This window comes from Arvicanthis niloticus, chromosome 12, assembly GCF_011762505.2.
Source record: "Arvicanthis niloticus isolate mArvNil1 chromosome 12, mArvNil1.pat.X, whole genome shotgun sequence".
Lineage (NCBI taxonomy): Eukaryota > Metazoa > Chordata > Mammalia > Rodentia > Muridae > Arvicanthis > Arvicanthis niloticus.
Window position 1 is genome coordinate 14,405,986 of NC_047669.1, and position 23,960 is coordinate 14,429,945.

The following is a 23,960-nucleotide window of genomic DNA, read 5'->3' on the forward strand; positions in this document are numbered from 1 at the left end:
TATTCTTCCTATAGATTCCTGGGTATCCTGAAGTGACTTTCTAGTTATAATCCCCAGGAACACTGTGAGGCTCTAAAATAGGATAATAGCAAATTCTTACTGTACCTCATTCATCAGTACTAAGTGTAGCTTCATTTTGATTTTCTTTTCTTCTTTTATTATTACTTAGATCTCTATAATTTATCGATTTGTAAAATCTATAGTAACCAATAATCTAGAATCATAATACTGTGGATTAATGAGTTACCTTGGATACTTACACTTAATTATAATTAAATTTGCAGTAGAATATATATGTATATATATACATATATATATATTTCTGATAGTTTAGTTATCTTATACAGAATTCAAGCACCCCTTTCAGAAATTATGTTTATTTTAATTATTTGTGAGAAAATCAGTTAGTACTTGCAGTCATAAGCGTGATATCATAACTAGAGATATGCAAATAATGAGATTTGTATAATACCACCTTTTTGTTCTCCATCTTTACATTTTGAATCTTGTTTATATTTCTTAAAATGTTCTGTAAGGATGGAAGATTTTTTTTCATAGTGCCTGAGTGTGCAGTTAAGTGGTTTCATTCCATTGTGTGTTAAAACTCTTGTGCTCTAACTTGCCAGTTGCTGAGTGCTGAGTGGCGCTCAGTGGCTTTGTGCTCAGGGGCACAGAAGTTGACTGGAAGGATTGGGTCACCACAGAAACCTTCTTTCTCAACTGGGAGTCTGCAGTTATCAACAGGATGACAAATGTCACTTCTTTGCCCTTTTCAGTGAGAAGGGGCACAACATGGATTTAGACATGGTTTCTGCAACAGAAGAGAACAAGGACATACACATGACCTCCAGTGTCAGCATGCATCATGCACCTCACCATGGTATCCAGTGGCAGTGTAGACCACAGACAAAACTGAGTTTTCTTTAAGTGGCTGGCCATCAGGAGTTTGACTATGCTCCAGTGAATATATGGGCAACACAAATTGGACTTTTTGTGTGGGATGTCGCAAGGGCTGGGGAAGCAGGTCTGGGAGGTCTTGGAAGTGAGTGTGCTCCACATTCATGATGTGAAATTAAATAGTCAAGAAAATGTTATGAAAAATAGAGAAAGAAGTGAGTTACAGCTGGGTGTTGGTGGTGCATGCCTTTAAACCCAGAACTCGGGAAGCACAGGCAGGTGGATCTTTGAGTTTGAGGCCAGCCTGGTCTACAGAGTAAGTTTCAAGATACCCTGGGCCACACAGAAAAATCCTATTTCAAACAACAACAATAACAAAACAACAACAAACAACAACAACAATAAAATAAAACAAATTATACAGGGAGGAAAAATAAAAGGAATGTAATGGGTTGTTCCTTATTGTTATCTTCTTTCTCCTCATCACCATCTTCTTCATCATTGGTTATTTGCTCGAGGTTCTTATCACAAATGATTAAAACCATTAGAATGTGTTAAATTCCATTCTAGATATCACGCTGCTGAACTAATTCTCACAGCTCACTATGATGTTTCAGAAGAGGAGGTGCTTGATAGAAGAGCAAACCTAAAAACTGAGGAGTTTCAGGTCCATTATCCAGCTTCCAGGGATGGGAGAGGAGCTGGAGGTTGAGCTGAAATGCTAGTGTTGTAATCAATACTGTCACTGCAACAGGCCTTCCATTCACCTCTGAAGTAAGGAGGCTGTGTGAGCCTCCAGATTATTGCACACTTGTGTGTTGAGAGGACAGTCTCCAAAGAGGGACTGGTAGCTCTGTACTCACAGCTACTGCAGTATTCAACACCTCTTCCATTTGGCTTTTCCTGGTTACAGCTTTTATTATACAATTGTATTAGTTCTTCAGTTCACTGAGTCCTTCTTGAAAGTCACTGAACCTGAATTTGAGGGAATTTCTAGTTGGATGGGAAGATATGTGGGTAGACGGTAGAAGCCATGCTATTCCTCTGAGGTACTACAGTCTTAGAGGACTAAGCCTGAGCCAGAGAAGAGCTGTTTCTGATGCCAAGTAGTTGGCATCAGAACCAAACTGAATTGTTAGACACTGGGACTAGATACAGAGATAAATGCTGTAGGGAAATTAAACATTAAACATTGTATTTCCATTTTTTTTTAAGCATGGAAGGTTTAAAGTCCAAACAATGGCAAGTAAGGAAGCTGAAATCATGCTGCCAACTGGACCAAAGATGGTAAAACTGGTAAGAGAGTAAACAGACCACTTGATTCAAAGTTCAATTATGTTTCTATTCCACCAAGCTGCCCTTACACTCACTACATGGTCCCTTACAGATTTGCTTAAATATGAATATTCTTGTATTACATATTTGTTTTATATATTTTATAAAATATGTCCCTTCTTTCTTCTCCTTCCTTAAACCCCCTCCATGTTCCCATCTTTCCCCCCCTTTTCTCTTTCAAGATATCTTTTTTTTTTCCACAACAGATATACTTACATGTTGGAAACCGCACTACCCCACATTTGGGGGCCAAAATGTCTCGGACCACTCTATCAATGTTGGAACCCACACTGCCAAAAGCCTTGGGGGCTAAATTGTTCTGGCTCGCACTGCCCCATGCTGCTCCAGTCCACAGGTCGGGGTTCAGCAAGAGAGTGAGGACGGACTTGAAGAATGGAAACAGACAGAGTGTGATTTAATCCCGTTTATTCTTCAGTCTCTCTTCTCTCCAATCCCTAGTTCCTAGCACCAAGTCTCAAGTCCTAATCCTCGTTGATAGTTCTAGGTTGCTAGTCTCTTTCCCAGTCACTAGTCTTTCCCAGTTCCCAGTTCCTAGCCTCAAATCTCAAGTACTCTTCCAAGTACAAGTATCTAATTCCTAGCTGTTTTCTTCTGTCTGCTTCTTGCCTTTTATATGTCTCATTTCTAAGTCATACCTTTAAGTCATGCCCTTAAGACTTGTCTCTAAATCACACCTTTAAGTCATGCCTTTAGGTCTCACACCTTTAAGTCTCACACACCCAAGAGAAGATCCTTGGTATCTAAAACAAGATATTATCAGAGTGTGCTCAGCTGTTGTAGGCTGTTGAAAACAAGTCTCTTGTCAGGGTCTATGGCTCATGATGGCTGCAAGGATGATAGCTGCCTTCTGTTGGCTCCCCACACTTACATCTATGTATGAATGCATAAATATATAAAATATGACCTGCTGAATCTATTTAGTATTTTTCATAAATATGTGATTCCAGGTCTGACCATTTTGTACTGGATAACTGAATAGAAGGCTCATACGTGGGGACAACTAACTTTCCCTTGCTCAGCAATTGATAGTCATCTGTAGTTCTTTTCTGGGGGTGAGGTCTCTTGAGATATTTCCTTTCCATATGAACAGATCTTTGGTATTATTCTTGTTCGGTTTCTGTTTAGGCAGCCATGTTGTTGATATGTGATATAATGAGAGGTTTTTTTTTTTTCTTCTTTTTGCCTCATAGCTTTAGGAAATAGGGTACCATGGGTGGAAGGCCATAGCTAATGGAACCTGAGGCAGCTGGTCTTATTGCATCCACCATCAGGAGGCTAAAGTGATGAGTGTTTGTGCTCAGCTCACTTTCTTCTTTTAAACAGTCTAGGAGCCTAGCCTAGGCAGTGTTGCTACAGTCTTCCCACCTCAATTAAACTAATCAAGATGATCTGCTAGGAAAGCATTTCTGAGGCACTGTAAAATACAAAGGCACATTTTAAGGGGTAAATACTACCTGCGCTTTGAAATGCCTATGGTTATAGTATGTTCAGGTCATCAGTAGCTCTCCTGAGACTACCAAAAAAAAACTTATAATGTAGGCAACATTTTTAAAGTGAATTGATAAGAGGAGGTAAACAGTTGGCAAATGTGGGCTTCATGTCAATGGGACATGAGTATGCAGTTTCACCTCATCTAGTTAGTTAGACATTGACACTGCAAACGTTGACTCTGATAGTTGATGGAAGTGAGGTTCAGGGGATCCTGTAATCAAATAATCTGCCAAAATTGAGGAACTAAGACCAATATGAAACAATGTTTGGATATGAGCTTTGGGTTCTATATCAGTTCCACCTCTTAGGATGACTATAAGAGACCACTGAACTATGATCAATGTTATAAATACTGAGGTTGCATTGTGTACTCACTGAGAGCTTCATAGTAGAAGCTCTCAAGGTGAATAATACATGGTCTTGATTTTTCCAATGGTTTCTTGTCTAGAATGGGAAATAGGCACATAAAAATAGTGGAGTCACACAGTGAGATAATTCTGTAGCAGAAATGGTACAGAAGTCTGGAATGGCAGCACTATTCTATCCAGATTCAAGCCATCAGGAGCTCTCACCTGAACAATGACTGTAGCTCACGTTTGTCCTCTCTTCATTTCCTCCCTCCTTTCATTGTTCCCTCCCTCCCTACTTGCCCCTTGCTCACTCTTCCTCCCTCCTTTCTTTCCTTACTACCTCCCATTTGCCTCCTTCCCTTCACATCTTTTATCTTGTCCACTACCTTCAAGAATGTTGTACCTGTTTCTAAAATACAAATTGTATCAATTTATCCTTATGTGTAAAATTCTCAGAAGCCCCTTTTCTTATATTGAGGACAGAACTAGATTCAAACCTTCATCCAGGGTCTTAATTACCATCCTGTATGTAACCTCTGACCAATCCAGCTGCCATTTTAGCACTTTCGAAGCTGCTTCTGATGCAAACTTATTCCAATTTGGGACCTCTGTACCAGGGAGCATTTTAGACCAAGAATATTCTAATTCAGGGTTATTACTGGGATTCTCTGACCTTCTTATTTTTTAACCTACTTTTTTCTCTCTAGGTTCTTTCACTCTTATTCATTACTTGTCTCATTCAGGACACGTTACGACTCAAATGCCTACTCTTCCGAGAACTCGTCTATGATAACATTAGTTACAGTACTCCACCTATCTCATTGTCCTTCATTATCACACCATTTTACTAGGTATCCCTTAATCCATTTGACATTCAATAAAATCTTTGCCTTTTGTGCTTTTCTATGTATTTCTTCAACTTCCTTACTCCCCTTCTGTGAAAATCTAAGCTCTATAAATTCTGGGGATGATGCCATTTCCTCCTGTTGACAGTTATATTTTTGGTGTTCACCATATTATTTTTGTTAGTACATAGTAAACACCTGGTGCTGGCTGGGAGGTTTGGTTGAATGTCTCAATTACCAAGTTGCATTATGATGACTGAAATTTATTTATTTATTTATTTACTTATTCATTTATCTATCTTTACTTATTCACTTTACATCCCACTCACTGACCACCCTCCTGGTCACCGTCTCCCACAATCCTTCCCCCAACCCCCATCCACTTCTCCTCTGAGTGGATGGGAGCTCTCTGGATATCCCCATACAGTCTCACATCATGTGAGGGTAGGTGCTTATTATTCCACTGAGACCAGACAAGGCAGTTCTGCTAGAAGAATATATCCCATATATAGGCAACAGCTTTTGGGTTAGCTTTCCCTCCACCCGGTTGTCTGATTTCCATATAAAAACCGAGCTGGACATCCACTTAATATGTGCAGGGAGGCCTAGGTCCAGGCTATATATGTTTTTTGGTTGGGTTTTCAGTCTCTGAGAGCCCCAAGGGTCCAGGTTGGTTTACTATGTTGGTCTTCCTATAGAGTTCCTATCCCCTCAGGGGTTGCAATCCTTTCTCCTATTCTTCCCTAAGTGTCCCCAAGCTCAATCTTCTTTTTGACTGTGGGTATCTGCATTTGTCTAAGTCAGCTGCTAAGTGGAGCCCCTTAAAGGGCATCAGCCATGCTAGACTTTGTCTGCAAGCATAACCGACTATCATTACTAGTGTCAGTGATTAGTGTTTGCCCATGGGATGTGCTTCAAGTTGGGCCAGTTATTGGTTGGGCATTGCCTCAGTCACTGCCCCATCCCTTATCCCATCCCTTCTTTTCTTGTAAAGAAGATAAATTATGGATCAGAAGTTTTGTGGGTGGGTTGGTGTCCCTACTGCTCCACTGGAGTTACTACCTGTCTAAAGGAGGTGGCCTTGAAGACTGAAATGATAGCCATAGAAGCACCACAAAGGACTGTGGACTGAAGACAGAACTGTGTGTATATGCAGTTCTTTACCCAATTGTCAAATCTATTAAGAGTCCAGAAACCTTTTCCTAGTGAATATGCTGCATAAATATAAAAACTTTTCTATTTATGATATCATTATCTTACTTAGGTGTGAACTATGCAGCTTACTTATATTTGAGCTTTTAAAGTTTTGAAGGTATTTCCATTTTCACAGGGTATATAGTCTTAGAGGCAGGAAACCCAGAGTGCTCCATATTATCACCTGGGTTGCCCTCACTATATTTCTGACTTCCTGCTTTCATATTTTATTCCATTTTTCCTCCCCCAGACTTTTCAGTGACATCTAGAGGTGATTGCTGTGGACAGCTTTCTGCAAAGATGCCCTTTTCACTATTATTGAGAGCCCACACTCTGCAAATGTACCCACCAGGTCACCTAAGTTAAAGGTAAACAGAGGGTTGAGGCTATTATTCAGGCTCTTCAAGTGGAATAAAGGGCTTTATTGTTAGCCAGTTCCTCTTCTCTCCCTGCTTTGTTTTGGCTATGGGGACAGTTTGAACCGAGCTTTGTGAGAGCCCAAGGTACCTCTGTGGAACAACCAGCTGTTCTTCCATTTTCTCTCTTCTGCCATCTGTGACTTGCACAGAAAGTGTTCCTAGGTGTATGGAGAGATGGCGACAAGGATGCTGTGAAAGTCCTTACTGAGCCAGGCTGGCCAGTGTTTGTGACCTTGCCTTAATGGTGTCAGACATTTTTATTATTGTAGAAAAGTACTGTCCTGTTTGCTCCTAAGCCCCCAAGTCTGAAAAAGCAGGCAAATCTCATTTATTTTTAAAAACAGAGAATTATGCTACCTTAATTTATTTCAAGCAACACTTAACAGAAAAAAATTGTTATCAAAATCCCACTTTTGGGATATACAGATTAGGAACTGAGTTGAGAAAAAATATACAGGTCAAGTCTCTCTCTCTCTCTCTCTCTCTCTCTCTCTCTCTCTCTCTCTCTTTCTCTCTTTTTTTCTCTCTCTGTGTGTATGTGTGTGTGTGCTTGTAAAATATAATATTTTAAGTTAAGTTCTACAAGAAACTTAGGGAGGCAAAATCTCAATAATATTTTGATGCCATGATAAACATAGGTTACCAAGCTGCAATTTTATTCAAGAAACATATTCAAAAATCTTCAATGATTGAAGCCCTTCAATGGAATAGATATGTGTTAGAAAATCTATTTTACCTTAGAAATGAGAAAATCCAGTGTAAGTCTGGGAAGTCATAAAAGGTAGTTTGGCTGAAATATGTGCAATAAATGCAGGATTATTTAAAAGATACTGGAAAAATGGAAAAGACATATTATATAGTTCTTCCAATGATCTGGACAAAAGGATCTCATGCGTAATAAGGAGCCAAATGGCTTGGGATGTACTGTCTAGTTACTTTTGTTAATGTGACACAAACTAAGATCTTTCCCTGAGGGAGAATTAACTTTTCCTTTAAAACTGTTCCTTTAATATTTTGAAGTAATAATTTTATTACATAATTTCCTTTTTCCCTCTTCTCCATTCAAGTCCTCCCATACTGTCTTCACATATAACACATTGCACATTTCTAAATACATATATACAACCTGCTCTACCTGCATATTGTTCTATGTATGTATGTATGTATGTATGTATGTATGTATGTATGTATGTTTGCAGGACTTCCGTCAGGGCTGACAATTTGATATCAGATATGCAACTGTTGGGCTCTTCCCTAGAGAAGTTTTTTTTTTCTCTCTCTCTCTCTTGCTCATCATTCTTTAGTTGTCTGCAGCTCTTCGTGTATGCTTGAGTCTCATGAGCTTTCCCAGGTTCCATCCACATTTAAATGTCTATTGGTGCTGTCCTTGTTTGCTTATAGTTTGGTATTCATGGTACTGAGACATTTTGAATATTTTACATAATGATGTTACTGAGACTTCTGAATGTAGCTTCTGACACTACTAAAAGACTCAATCTCACAGCAAGCTCCCCACCCTCTGGCTATTGTGATCTTTCCATTCAAGCTTCTGCAATGATCCCTGAGCTTTAGGCCTACAAGTTGTCTTGTAGATGTATCTAGTGGGGATGAACTCCAAAACATTGAGTATTGACTGGGCATAGTTTTATTCAATGGTCTCCATCTGTTACAAGGAGTAGTTTGATTGTTGAGGGGTGAGGACTATGATCATCTCTGTAGGTATTAGGACAAATATCGAGAATGTTGTTAAGAATTACACTGGTCCTATAATATAGTGTAAGAATAAATTGTAAAAATGAAATTTTAGGTCTCAACGTGAGAGTTTCTTAGGTTCAGAGTTTCAATTTACACTCAAGTGTTAGCTGCCCCTGGGGTGCATTCCAAGGGCTTGAATAAACATTTCAAAAGCACAAAAGACCCAAGATAGAGGCAATAAAACACCTGGGTAAACGGAAGTCACTTCAAAGGAATTCTCCCAGGAACAAGATACATATGTAAAATAGGATAGCCTGGTTGTAAATTGAGGGCTAGATAGAAACCAGGTTTGGGAACGGATGTTTGAAATCTCTTTTATTGTCTAAGAAGCAATTTACTGTCTTTGTGAACTTTGTATATATACCATCCTTTTTGGTCACTCGGGGTTCCTCTTTCTCGCTTGAGGGTGAGGGACCCCGGTGCACCGGCTATTGTTATTCCACCTATTCATCAAATAAATCTCATGCGATTGCAGCGACTCCCTTCCGTGAGTATCTCTGAAAGAGCGCTTCCCGTGGGTTTGGGTTTGGATCCTTAGAGTCCAACAATAGCAGTTGCTGATTCTCCCTTAAAATCTATGTCTTCTTTAGCCATGGGTAGTTGGACAGGTTTCCAGTACAAAGGATGGTTGAATGGATCTTAACTCCAATTCACACCAGCATATGCATGCCACTATTAAGATTGTGTTGTAATGCTTGTCATTGGTGTGGATCATAGGCATCATAGCTGGGTAGGAGTGTTGGTTGCTTCTTTTCTCCCTTTGGCAGCTTGCATGGAGCCTTTTGGTACCATGAAAGTTACACCTTAGGGAATAGGCTTGCAGGTAAGTTTTACTTCAGGAGCTTCTGGTCCCTGTGTCTGAAATGTCTTTTGTCTTCAACAATAGCGACTGTCTTTTTATCTCCTGAGGTCAACAAAAGGCAATAGCCATAGCCTGTTATTTTGTGCAGTCTTTTGGACAACCTGAATCAAGAACTCAAAAGAGGGCTTTTCATTCCTGGTGTTGGAGATTTTATTAGATAGTCTATGGCTCCTGGATGGATCACTGTCTTCCCATATAGAATTTTTTTCTTTAAAAGGTATATGTATATGTACATAGACTTATATGTGCTAGAGGTATTTTTCATACTCAGACTACTGAGGAAAGCTTTGCCATCCTTCAAGAACTTGTCTCAAATGGGTATCATCTTTGTTAATTCACCATGGGCCACTTGGTCTCAGAGTCCCCAATAGACCATGTTCATATGAATATGCACATTCACTCAACCTGGTCAACTCACATTAGCTGGCACTTACTTTGCCTTCCCTATTTGGTCTGCCATCCCCATAATTCTCCTCTGTTAGTCCTATTGACTTTTAGTAGGGGTATTATTTTGGCTTCTGTTTCATGCGAGTGGTGATTGTGCCATCTTCTCTGAGTGACCATATAGCTTATAACAAGAGCCACCAGTATTGTGCCATGTCAGAAAACATTACCTAATTCAGATGCTTAAAAGAAACCAAAGTTAATGGAAAGCAGTCTAATGGTTTTAAAGGATAGTTGCCAATATACTGAAACATTTTTATCATAGCCCCTGCTGCTTTGACTTGAGGAGAGTATGTGTGGTAACTGGGTTGGAATGTAGTGCAAAATGTACATCTGCTCCTGAAATATATGAGAGTCATATTTGTAATTTAAGATTAAATACAAGTATAGAATGGGACAGAAAGAGAAAGAGAGAGAGAGAGAGAGAGAGAGAGAGAGAGAGAGAGAGAGAGAGAGAGAGAAAGGAAGGTGATTTCTGATATGCAGAACTACAACATACACAGATGAAGGACTCAGGAAGTACCACCCCTAGATGAGGAGCTCTTGGTAATTAATAGCCATTGGAGGAAGGAGAATCAGTTTCATTGGATGTGGCCCCAGATAGATTCCCTGCATTCCATATACCAAGATAGCTTGGTTAGAATGGGTATTATCCAAGTTCACAGTAAAGCTTTTTCAACAGAAATATAGCTTTGTGAGGAACCTGAGAACCATCTTAAATGCTTACATGCCTATAATATAAACTGAAAAATTTAAGACTAATAGTAAAATCTTACTTCAACAAATTGTGACTTGAAATTTTTTGACTATTGGAACTTCTCAGCTTGGAATGGAATATATGTGGTATATTGATTTCCATTTTTAGGAGGTAAATGAGCATTTTTTGGTTTAGCTTAAGGGGCTAGTAGAGTTGTAAGGAGCCTTCCATGAACAGCCAGGGATTGCTTAGGAAAATTGGAATATTCACAACTTTAGCTGCAAGAAAGGAAGTAGAGCACCTTAATTTGTCATTGCTTTAAGTTTACTTCTAACCAGGTAGAAAAGCTGTTTATATGGTAGTTGAACACTTTCAGGTGGTCCTGAACTTACATACTGTTAGGTCAATAAACAACAATTATTTTAGTGAAAATTAATCAATTCACATTTGCTTAACATTCTTTTGCCTCATTAAGTATAAATGAAGTGCATAGTTGGAATGCTTAGCTAAAATCATGTTTTTTTTTCCAGAATTTGTACAAAGCATAAATATAACATACATTAATGGCAGCTGGTGACAGCAACCTCAACACTGTTTTGAAAAAGAGCAGGCTGTTATGTTGTTGAGCAAAACCGAGAATGAAAGACAATTAGATATCTCTATTAAATGCACATTTTGTTATTTTACGTAATAAAAATCAAAGATGTTGTGGCATTGTCATGGCAACGGTGGAATTTTTCCATCTATAATCACTATGTGCAGATTTAGTAACATTGATTCCATTTCACCTATTTCTGGGGGGATCATTTATTTCTGCTTGCTTGGTTTAAAATTGTTCATATAGTTTAAAGGAAAGTAAGTTGAAAATGTAATATTAGGGAGATAGATTGTAGCCAAAAGACAAGATATACCTAAAAATAATTCAGAATAAAAAGCAATCAACACATTTACTCCACATAAATTTCTAACTTGGAATCTAACTTGGAATTTAAGTGATGCACTTTCTCTTGGGTAAGGAGGGGCTGTACATAGCATACATTGTTGTGCATAAGACATAAAGTCAGTCAGTTTCCAGTTAAATGTTGCCTTTTCCAACCAATGGATTTTAAAAAAAGGACTTTTACAATCAATTCTACATAATGCTCTGATGTCTTACACAGTATTCCCCTATGTTAACATTATTGAATGATAATATTTCCTTATTCTTTTATTGTAAGAGAAAAGGATAAAAACTGATAGCACTGGGGATTCATGATTTCTTTAGACATGCACCTTCAAGTTGTTCTTCAAAAATGTTTTCTTTAAAAATTTAGTCTTTGAAAATGTCATACATGTAAACAATATATCATGATCATATGGACTCCTCATTTTCCCCTCCACCTCTAGGACCTTCATTCAATCTTATTGCCAGCTGCATGGTCTCCTTTTTAAAATTGTGATAAGTATGTTCATTTTTTGACCCAGTTGGTCCAATTATTGTTGCCCATATCCACATGGCTGTGGGATTATCCACTGGAGCATAAGTTGTCACACACCCAAATAAAATGACTCTCCCTTTCTCTAGCTTCCTCTAACTACCAATATCTTCTTAGACAGTGGCCGTTCATTCCTTTACACACCATGCTAAAATTTTAACACACTTGTTCTTGTAAAGATAACCATAGTTGTTGTGTCTTTATGTGTGCAAAAGCCATGTCATGTCCAGAGGACAGTATTTTTCTCTTATTCTGTTTTCAAACACCTCTTGTGATGATTCTAAAGCCTTAAAAGATATAGATTGATATAAATATCCCATCTATGCATGATTACCCCCAGCAACATATTCTAATCACTTACAGCACTAATGAGTTTTTTTATTAACCAATAAGCATTGCAATAAAAACTTCTCTAACCAAGGTTGGGAGAAGTATTTTTGATGGATATACAAACAAAAATTCAGAAGGCAATCTGATAATGGCCATTTTTTAAAAAAAAAAAAAAAAACAATCTTAATATATTATTTTCCAGGGTTGATTGCTTTACCAGTCCAGGGTTTTGATGTTTACAGACATAAATTCTCTCCTGTGGGGCAGTCTTGAGAGCAGTTGGTTAAAAATCATGCATCATTTGTACGTGTGGACACACCATCCTTAGGATGTCAGTATTGTGGCTTGTAGAGTCCAGTTATATAATACACATTAAGACCATTGATGTATTTTTTCTCCCAGTAGTGCCCATAGTGTCTTCATGCACTATAAAAGCTCACCAGCATGGAGCAGACTTTCTTTGTCAGTTCACAATTGCTTTCTGTGTCTCACAATCAAAGTGTATGTCATCTTCAACTGTATGATCTTACCGTTTAGTTATTACGGGCAAACAAGAGCGGTGGCAAGAGTATCTATGTTGTTTGTGGTCCCTAAAGAGCTTCTCTAACCAATAACTTGAAGGGATGTAGACTGTGTCTGGCACTTAAAGTTTGATTTCATAGCTCATGCATTCTGGAAGCAAAATCTGGGGTACTCATTTTTACATTTATATTTTAAGTTGTTATACAAGCTAGCAGGATTTCATAAGATTTGTTCTTGTATCTTTAGTTTTCCTTAGCTCTCTCTTAGCTTTGTTCCATCATTTCTAACTCCATTCCCATCGAACTTTCAGTATCCACTCTTACCTTCTTTCTTTCATGCCATATGCATACTACTATCACCTCTCATATGTTTTACTTGGATTGAATGATCGTAGACTTCCAAGTTGCTTCATCATATACCACGGTGATTGAAATGAGAATGGTCCCCGTGTCACATAGATTTGAATGTTTGATTTTCATTTGGCGGAACTGTTTAGGAAGCATTAGGTGTGGCCTTATTAAAGAAGTTCAGTCACTAGGCTTGGGCTTTGATTTCAAAAGCCCATACTGTTTCCCATTAGCTCTCCTGCTCTCTCTCTCTCTCTCTCTCTCTCTCTCTCTCTCTCTCTCTCTGTATGTATGTATGTGTGTGTGTCTGTCTTCCCCCTCTTATGCCTATGGATCAGACTTTTAGCATTCAGTTACTATTGAAACACCATGTCTGCTTTCCTGCTGCTGTGTTCACCACCATGATAGTCCAGGAATCAGCTACTCTTTGCAACAATAAATTATGGCTTTTACAAATGAAATCCTTTCTTTTAAGGATTGACTTGGCTATAGTGTCTATTCACTGCAACAGAAAAGTAATTAAAACATGCAACCTTATTTTTGTTCAAGAATTTCTTTGGCTAGTTCTTTCCCTGTGTTTATGAGTTCACTGCTTGTCTGAACCCTTCTGGCTCTAGTATCCCCCTTTCTATTTACATTTGTCTTAAATTCGATTATTTTGAAAAAACTGCAGCAGGTAAATTTTCTGCTGTCTTGCATATCCAACACATTATTAGGTTTGTGAAACATATGTTATACTACCAGATGCTGTAGATAGAATTTGTGATTTTATGCCAAATTCATATATGAAATGCTAATCCACAGAAAACTATGAAGGTGGGCCCTGTGGACTGCAATTGTTTATGAAGTATGTGAGCTGATGAATGAATGGTATTAATGTCCTCACAAAAAAAAAGAAGGGGTCCCATTGCCCTCCTTCACCATTTGAAGACTCAGCAAGCATCTCTAAACTAGGAATTATATTCTATTGAAACACGTTGATTTTTGACTTTTCAGTCTCTAGAACCATGAGAAGTAAATGTCTGTTGTTTGTAATCCAATTTTATTATGATGATGAGTCAGCCTAAACTCTGTAAGACAATGGTTTTGCCAAGTACCATGATGTTTCAGTTGAGGTAGGGTTGTCTTAATTAGGGATATATATGCACAAAGAGTTAGTAGACTCTGAGATTAAATTTGACCCTCTGATATATCTGCTCTAGTGTTATAAATAATATAAGCTTCTGCATTTCAAGTCAACTAGAATTGTTAGGATAACGATGCTAGTTTCATCGATTAGCTGGCATGCCCTTGGCCTTAGGCAGGAAATGAATGTTGCTCATTTACTTTCTAAAGTAAAGATCTGAATTTAAAAGGCAACCCCAACAAGAAAAAGGGAAAGAATGAGAGTATAGTTTACACTGGACTTCTCTTCTGTGGGTATGGTCATGACAGGGTTTTTTTTTTTTTTTTTTGTATATAATTACTGTGGATGTAGGTATTTTTCATGAATAATAGAATGGTGAAGTACATACTAGCTGCATTGTGCAAGGATAAAGTGATCTTTAGCTCCTTTTAGTCCACCTTGGAATTCATTTTAAAGTAGAAGAATCAACATTAGTAAGTGGCCACAAGAAAAGTTAAGGTAAGCAGTACAAAGTGTATTTTACCTCCCACTTCCCTTACCAAGATTTCTCCTGGTATGGTTGTGCACACACCTTTAGTCTCAGGACTTGGGAGGCAGAGGCAGGCAGATCTCTGAATTTGAGGCCAGCCTACTCTTTAAAGAAAATTCTGGGACAGGCAGGGCTGTTATACAAATTTTCCCAAGTACAGTCTTCTTCCACATTCATGTCTTAATTTATTTTCTGACAACCCACTGAGTCCAATTAGTACTAATTATTCATGCATGTGTGTAAGGCTATCCACTGGAACATAGGGAGTAAACCAGTGACGATGCATTAAAAAATGTTTTTTTGTCTTCCAGCAGCTATCAATATCCACTTGCTCTTCAGTAAGAGGTGGAGCCTGCAGATAAACTTCTCCATCTATACTGACATTCGGGTCCATTGACCTTGTGCAGCTAAATAGAGCTGGTATAGGTTAATGCATGAGACTGTGAGGCCCACGAGACAGCAATTCACATCTCTTTCCCTCATTTTCTAGTTCTTATGTTCTTCCCACCTCATTCTCTCTGATGTTTTCTGAACCTTGATTACGCCTCATTGTACATACATTTGAAATTCTTAAGAATAAAGAAAAAATTTAAAATAAGAGAATGAAGGGGATATTAAAGCTACACAAATGTTTCTATGAGTTCCTTTCCTAGTCCTGCCTTCTGCTTGTAACTCCAGCTCCCTGGGGACCCGATGCTTCTGTGGTTACATGCATACACATGTAAACATCTCTCTCTCTCTCTCTCTCTCTCTCTCTCTCTCTCTCTCTCTCTCTCTCCCTCTCTCTCTGTCACACACACACACACACACACACACACACACACACACACACACACACACACTAGTAATGGAGATTAAAAAGAATTCTTCTCCAGTACATTGAGAATTAGAGTTGATCTAAAGCAGGTAAATGTAAGAGAGGAAACTCAGAAGAGGGCATCTTAACATGAGCCTTTCTAAGGAGAAGACTGAGAACATAGAGAATAAGACCAGTGATGTGGGAGCTGGAATGCAAGTCTCCAAAACCCTTATGAGGATGGATGAGTGACTGAGTGTCTGTGGCTAACTTCTTTAAGGTTGAGTCTTATGATGCTGGGTAAAGCACATTGTGTTTGTGAATCTGGAGGCATTATTCAAAATGACTTGGGTGAAAAATAATTTAAGAGACCTTGAATCACTGATACTAGGATGTATGATTTTATTGGAAAACACAGGTGACTGTCTATTAAAACAAAGGTTTGTTTTTTAATGTATAACCATGTTCTTAAAGACTAGCTTCAACACAGATTCTTTGAATAAGATGGTGACACTGACCAGATAGTTTGAGTAATTGAAGTTACTTCTTAAAGTTTCTCATGCTTCCCAGATGATGGAGGTCAAGGGGCGATTACCTTGCTTGACTTTTAAACTTTTGCTGTACCTCACTGTTTCTCTAAGTTCCTCATATGCAATTCTCTCTGAATGCCCACCACATGCACCCCACATGTTTATTTTTTTTCAAATGATTCAGCCTAAACATCTCTTCTTACTGGCTTATTAGGAGTTCACCTAACCTGGAAAACCGGAGGAATGGTGAAGAGAAGGAATATGCGTGAGCAGCTACTGGCAGACAAGGATTCATTTAAATCTTCACTTAGGGTTGGCATCCATTTCCTATCCACTTAGCAGGTGCTTAATTGCTCCCTTTACACTATCATTTTGATGAGAGTTACATGACATTGAAATTTAAGCTTTCTAAGGTATCAGTTATTTAAATTCTAAGGTGGGGTGAGGGGTTACTCCTATCACAAAACTGTTTTGAGAATCAGCTTTTATAGCTCTAAGGTCTTTTGTATGGAAATACCAGTTTCAAATATCCACTGCATGCTGTTCCCTCAGCAGGCCACACACTTCTCCCCATCTTACTAATGAAGAAGTGGAAGAGATGAAAGCCAGCATCAGAATGGTAAATAGTGCAGATAAGGAAGCCAAGGAGACTCAGGGAAGGCAAACACCTTGCCTAAGACCACATGCATAATTACTAGTTAGACAGACATTCCCAGTGAGTGGTTCTACTCCCATTATTGCACAGACCACATCATGTTTGAGAGGTCTTTAAGACTCACCCTTTGTATTGATAAAGTGTTTTATTTTCTGTCTCCCAGAATAACTTTAATTGTGTTGTATATTTTATCTTATTTATTCTTGCAGACTGCAAAGGGCAATTTTGAGAGAACCAGTTCATCACTCTTCTTGCTTTGTGAGCAAAGTGACATCTGTACACTACAGATGAGCAAAGTCCGTAAGGTCACACAGCTGGTAGGTACCTTAGCTAAGAACCTGGACTGGACGATTTGGTTATGCTGTCACTGCAACTGCCAACTCTACCCGGCTGACTCTCAAGATGATTCTCTTCTGTCTCACTAGTAATCGTTAAATAATCAGACACAGAACATGAAGTTAATCTTTACTCAGCCACTCTGAGAAATTGCTGTTAGCTGCACTGATTTGTTTCATTTTTGTTTACTTGCAGATCAAATTCTACAAAAGTCTAAAACTACTTCTGCAGCTTCATCATATCCTCGCACTGATTGTCTCTGAATTATACACTCTATCCAGGCTCACCTCACCTTCCCTGTTGCTACATGAATATTTATTCCCTACTTTCTTAGTACCCCTGTGCCTATAACCTCTTGGGCATGTGGCTTGACAAAACATAGATTACAACAGGCTTCTTCTGCTATCATGGCACTTCCTTGTGTCTCTGGACTTCCTTATGTCCCAACATTACCTAAGAGAAGCCCAGTGGATCTTGTTATCTCAGACAGAACCAGTGGCTTTTCGTAAAACAATGTATTTTGTAGTTATAAAGCTCTTTCGGAAACTAATGAAAGTGGCTTTCTATATGTAAGCAACATTTCTACTGTTACTAAAAACAAGAAAAAAAAAAAAAAAAAAAAAAAAAAAAACAGTAAATCCAAAGCAGCCTTTTCAAAAAGAACAACCTTGTTGACTGTAACAAAGTTACTATCTATAAATACTCTGGGGCCCTTCATTTGCATTCAGTTACTGGTAACTGGTAGCTGGAAATTGCTGCTTAAGCAAGCTTTATGTATTTTTCATGATTAATTCTCTGGGATCTGGTTGAATTTTTGAATGTTAAAAGGTATTTATACTCAGTTGCACCATTTTTGAAGGTGGAAGTTTTCGGGTATATAAATGAGGATAGTGATATATTGGTTTCATATTAGTACCTTAAATTTTTGATGAGAATATGTGTGATCTCATGAGTAGATGAGAGGGAACATTCGTATTCCAAGCAGCAAAACCTTTTGGTGTCCTAGAAAATGGGTGTAGCCTCCAATATTTCAAATTGATTTTCTTTGCTTCATTGTGGTACTCTGAATTGACACATTGTTCTGTTTTGTTTTATTTTGTTTTTGCTGCTATATTACACAACCTATTTTAAAAGAGCTATTATTCAATTTAAAAAGAATACATTGTTTTTGTATGAGTTCCTACTAAAAGTACTAAAATAATTGTTTTTTTTTCTATCTTCCAGAGAAATTCTAAATCACGTTGAGGCTAAAAGTCTTTTTGTTTTGAATTATCTGTGAGAACATTTTCTTTGACATTCAGTCTCCAATTAAGTCACAGTTCTTACAGCCAAGTAATGATGAAATCATTGCAAGTTCCATAATCAAAAGGGTAAGTCAAATAATGTAACAGAAATTTAATAAGAGCTTTCTTAATGGCAATTCTGGAAAAGTAAATTATAAAACACTAAATTTGTTAGTTTGCTGTCTAAGTGATTGGGGGAGGATCTAAGCTTGTCCTGGAAGCCAAAAGGAAACAGGCTTCCTTGGGGAGTGGGTTCACCCTCATCAAACCTACATTTTAGTGAGGAAGTAAAGGTAACTAAAGAGCAACTAGTAAAAACTCATGAAAAAAGAATATATATATATATGTAGGATTCTCTGTTAATGAGTTATAGTCTACTGTTCCACAGTTTACATTTTTTTCTTGTGATTTATGTTTAGAAGACTTTCAAAGGGTTTTATAATACAGAAGTAGTTTTCTCACTTGGAGAAGTGGAGAGATTCAGGCACCGGAAAAAAAATGTGTAACTTGGGAACTTTCATCATGAGTTGAAGAGAATTTCATGAACTTTTGACGCCCAGTTCTCATTCATTCATTACGTCTTCTTCCATTCAGAACACCACACTTTTTTTTTTTTTGTCACCAAACCTCAGGCTGCAATCTATGCTGTTGACTATCTTGTTGTCAGTGGACCTCTTTGTAGAGGAAGCAGTAATAACCCTACATCATGAACACAGGGCCATTTTCACACTTGCCCTTCATTAGATCCTCTGAAGCATCCAATATATGATTCACCTATCCCATCACCTCTGACTTGTAATGGTGTCATTTGCCCTTGGTTTTCACCCAGTCTTCAAGGCCCTGAGCCATACATATAGACACTACACTACATCTTTTCACATAGTGTGTCAATTGCCAAGCAAACACACCCTGCCCTGGACTGGTACTTAAATATGTTCTTATTACATTGAAACAAATTTATTTATATTAAATATATTCTAATTTTCAACAGAAATAATCGTCCACTCATTAAATCAATGAGTGTACATATATTTACACTACCTACCACAACATATTAAAAAGGTTGGTACCATGGTGACAGACACTCAGAGATTGAAGTTAAGTTAAGAAGCAAATAAAAAAGAACCCAGATTCTGCCAGTTTTTTGTTTTAAATAAATTATACAAGTGTAGTAGGAGTGGGTCAGCATGTTCTGACTAGTGGTCTGCAGTGGCCCACGTATGCACAGCAAGTGCTTCTGCATTTGCTAAACCCAGAGCCTGCCTGACACCAGAAGACAAAGAACAGGTGTATGTAGTCAGGGCAGCCAATCTGCTGCTGCCAAACCAAGGGGACATGGGCAGAGGATATAAAGGCACTGTCCAATCCTACAATAAAGAAGTTTGCTTCTGTTTCTCACCTGACTCCCGAAGTTTGTGGTATTGATTCTGCACCTCCTTACTCCCTACCCCCAAGGACCATCCTGAGGGGCTGGGGGCAAGGGCAACATATAAGCTTCTTTTCTGTTAGCTTTTTCATATGTAAAACTAGATAATATTTTTACTGTTTAAAAATGTTGTCACTAGATAGTTCGGATCATATTTAATCTAATAATCTTAGATTATTTAACACAAACTATCATTCTTGTAAGGATACCTCCTTTCATGTAGCTATTATCAGCTCATAGGAATATATTCATGAATACATAATAACTGCTGCCCTCAAGCAACGTTGTTTTCCATAAGAAAAACAAAGAAGAGAAGAGATGGTTAGAGTTCATGTGTCTGGGGTCTAGCTTAAGCAGTATGTGGCAACAAGCATCTTTCTTTTCACCCACATGTCCATGCATTACCATTACTATAAACTGTTCTTTCAGATGGGCAAATGCCTGATTTTATTACCAATAGTTTAGCTGAGATGAAACGTAGAGATTCTGATTTTACATTAGCAATAAATGAGTATAATGTCTAATCCCATAGCCATAGAAAAATGTTTCTCCCAGTACTTTAATGTACTTTACGGACATAAAACATCGCAAACATGTTTTAGTCAGCAGCTCAAGAGTCAAGATTTGGTTGAAAGTTTTTTTTTTCAAATAAAACCAATCAATGTGAAGTGACTGTCACAGAAGCACAGCAAGTTTAGAGAGGAAGACGTCATTTTCTATTTCATTTAACAGATGATGGCACTGCAGCCTTTAAATAGCCCAAAGTCACACAGTTTTTAGGTGGAAGAACTGAAGCTCTAATGACATACATTATGCAACTTAAAACTTATTAGCTTACACTAGCGTGTGCTTAATGTAAATAGTGGCAGTTCATTGAAGAAAATTGATTTCCCCTCTTCTCTCAGCTATAAACTGTGAAGAGCTTCCTGGCTAATGGTGGGTTTCTGTGCTTCCTTCCTCTTCTCTCATGCTGCAATTTTGGCTGGCATGAGCTTTTTGGGTCTTATGCATGCTATCACTGTCTCTGTGAGTCTGTGTATGCGTCTATAGTGTTATGTCCAGAAAATATGATTCTCTTGAAGTTCTTCAACACCTCTGGCTCTTGTAATCTTTCTGTCCCCTCTTCTGTACATATCTCTGAGCCTTAAGGGTCCATACTTACATGTGGTTAATACAAACATGACTCCATACAGTAGTAGTGGTTGTGGTGGGGGTTGTCTGTATCTGTGTGTTGGTTTTAAAAGAGAGAAAGAACATGAAATTTGGTCCATATGTAGTGTAGTGAGAGAATCTTTATGGAGTTCGGGGAGAGAAAGATTATGGTCAAAACATATTGTATAAAATAATCAAAGAATATATAAAAATATTAAAAATACCTTAGCATAAAAAACCAGTCTCATTTAACTTTTACAAAAATAAAATATCATTTCAGTCATAACTGGTAGATATTCCTCTGCCTTGTGAATTATTGCAGAGAACAATAAGGAATGCTACTTTCTTGGAACCCGTTCACTTTTATTCAAGTTTATAGGTTAAAGTTGTTTTGTACTAATATAAAAGTAATTGTTTATCATTTCTAACTCTGCATGGTCACACACAATAAAAATGAAACGTTCTGCATCTTTCCTTTATCCCTCAGGTTCATGTGTCCTTGACACTGGAAACTCATCACTAGCTTCTGAAAATGTATGCTTAGCTACCCAACAGTCTAGCAGTACAATGATCGGCTCACTAGGAATTAATGAGCAAAGTGAAAAAGGGAAATTTTGGAGTAAGAAAGGTGGATGAAAAGCCTCAAGGTATATGGAAGTAGAGTCTTTCTTTTACACAGTACACAAGAAGATAGCCATCATGTGACTAGCATTTAAGTCTCAAAACCTTCTTGCTCTCTTTCATCTAAGTTTTATCTAAGTTCATGGCCTAGTTTTCATTGTTATCACATACATATATGCATACATATATGTTTAGGGACATACATATTCCTAAACACAAAAATACATTCTACACAATCTGAATGGTGTTCCTTGTATGTTGGTTTTCAGGGTTGAACATTTGGTATTGGATAACTAATCATTGTTCTCTTTCCTATTTTTCTCACTCTCAGATTCCTTAGTTACAGGTAGATTTTTATATAGGATTGGGGCCCCACAAGCTTTCCCCTGTCTAATTATCTAGGCTCCTTCATAAATCATGAGTTCTCAGCGGATGTCAATCATCATCATCATCATTATCACCCATTTCATGAACTTATCTTACATAAACCTAGTCAAACATTACGAAAAAAATTTTAACCTGATCCATCATTAGGGATAGAAGTAAGTAGTTAGAAAGTGTTTAAAACTTCAAGCATTGTTAATGGAATATCTAGGTTTGGAATTCCACTAGGTATTCAATGTTGAGAGCAAACAAGCAAAAATTAAAAATTTATACGTGTGTGTGTGTGTGTGTGTGTGTGTGTGTGTGTTTCAGTGATTCCAAGAAGGCTGCAAATAACAGTTTGAAAATTGCCTTTCTGGAAGGAAGATCAATGTTGTTTAATCTTGACTGTCAAATTGATTTAATTGTGGAGTATCTAAATGGTAAAGTCAAGCACACATCTAGGTCTTCTGTGAGGAGTGCTAACAGAGAGAAAATCCTAAAGGAGAAGAGTAGACTACTAGCCCTAATATAGACAGCACCATCTAAGCTCTGTAAAATAGAAAAGAAATTTGCATGCTTCTAACATATAATGGCACAAAAAATCCATTACCAGTCCATAGCGGCGATATGAAGGCATAGTGGGGAAATACTGGACCAAAGCAAGAATGAAATTTAGCCAGGCAAACACTAAATTCTGTAGCTTCAACTCCAGTATCATAGGGCTTATATGTCTAACTGCCCTTCAAGCTTTGATGCCTATAACATTATTTATCCTCTTAGGTTAGTTCTATTTCCTGTGTATGAAGTTACTTCCTAGTAGATATTTGATGTCTTTGGCATCTCCAATGTCTTGGGGTCACAAATGCAACACAAGCTTCACTTCAATGGTTTTATGCAATGGCCTATCAAGATCTCTACACAAGGACTCCCACAGCACATGCCTGGCTTCAGCAGCTCTCTGAAACCACAGAGGAAGTCTCATGACTCTAAAGTGAGAAATAGATAGAAAACACTGTCCAGGTTGGCTGCCAGTTTGGAATTGACCATGGATTAGCCTAAAGACATTTGAAAAATTTAGTAGTCTGAATGACATTCATAGGCTCAGATATTTGAATACGGGTTCTGTAGAAGGAGATCCTATTTGGGTAAGTTAAGAAGATGTAAACGTAATTCACTTGGAGTAGGTTTTCAGAGTTCAAAGACTGGCATGATTTTGAGTTTGTTCTCTGTGCTTATCACTTATGGTTGAAGATTTAAGATCTCAGTGTTTGTCACCAGCCACCATGTCCACTTGCTACCAGACTTCCTTACTATGATGGACTCTTAAACCTCTGGAAACATAGGCTCCCAAATAACCCTCCCCATTTTTTTATAAGTTGTATTGGTCATGGTGTTTTATCACAATAATAGTGAAGTAACACAAGTAAGTGTCTATATCATCTATTATTGGGGACTTTCTTCATACTGATCTCAAAATAGCCTTTTTGGTCATTTATTTTAACCTTTCCATGAGCCTCGAGACTTTCTAAGTGAGGATCCCAGTAGAAGCAGATAGAAATGGCTTGTCGTATTTTAATTCAATTTCAAATATTAGTTCTAAATCAAATAATTTAAACATGGACTAAAGAAAAGAGTAGAAAAAGACATAAACCAAGAAAATATTTTAAAATTCATAGATTTAAATTATAGAGCAAGGTAGACTAGAAAAAGGTACACCATCTAGATAACAATAAGTCTTGTTTTATAAATTACTTTCCATTAAATTTCAAAAAATAGATGTTAAAGAAATAGATTCAGAGTATCAAAAAGGACAATTCATTTCTTGAGATTATATAAAATACAAAGAACATTGTTTTTACTTTCTTAAATGTATCAATTATATCTTTACAAATTACATAAATGTTAGAAAGATTTTCATTTAATCCAGAGAAAAACAAAATATCTATGGTAATTAGCAGTGTAAAGAAAGTTCTGATCATACATTATTAAATATAATAACTAAGGTGGTTAAGAATTCAAAGAGAATCTATTTATAGAATTTATAGAATTCCATTTATAGAAGAATGAAAATGTACAAGCTATTTACAAATTCTATGCTTAAAAAACTGTTCAACTGGGTGGTTGGGTTGAAAGTATCACATTAGAAAACTAGGAAT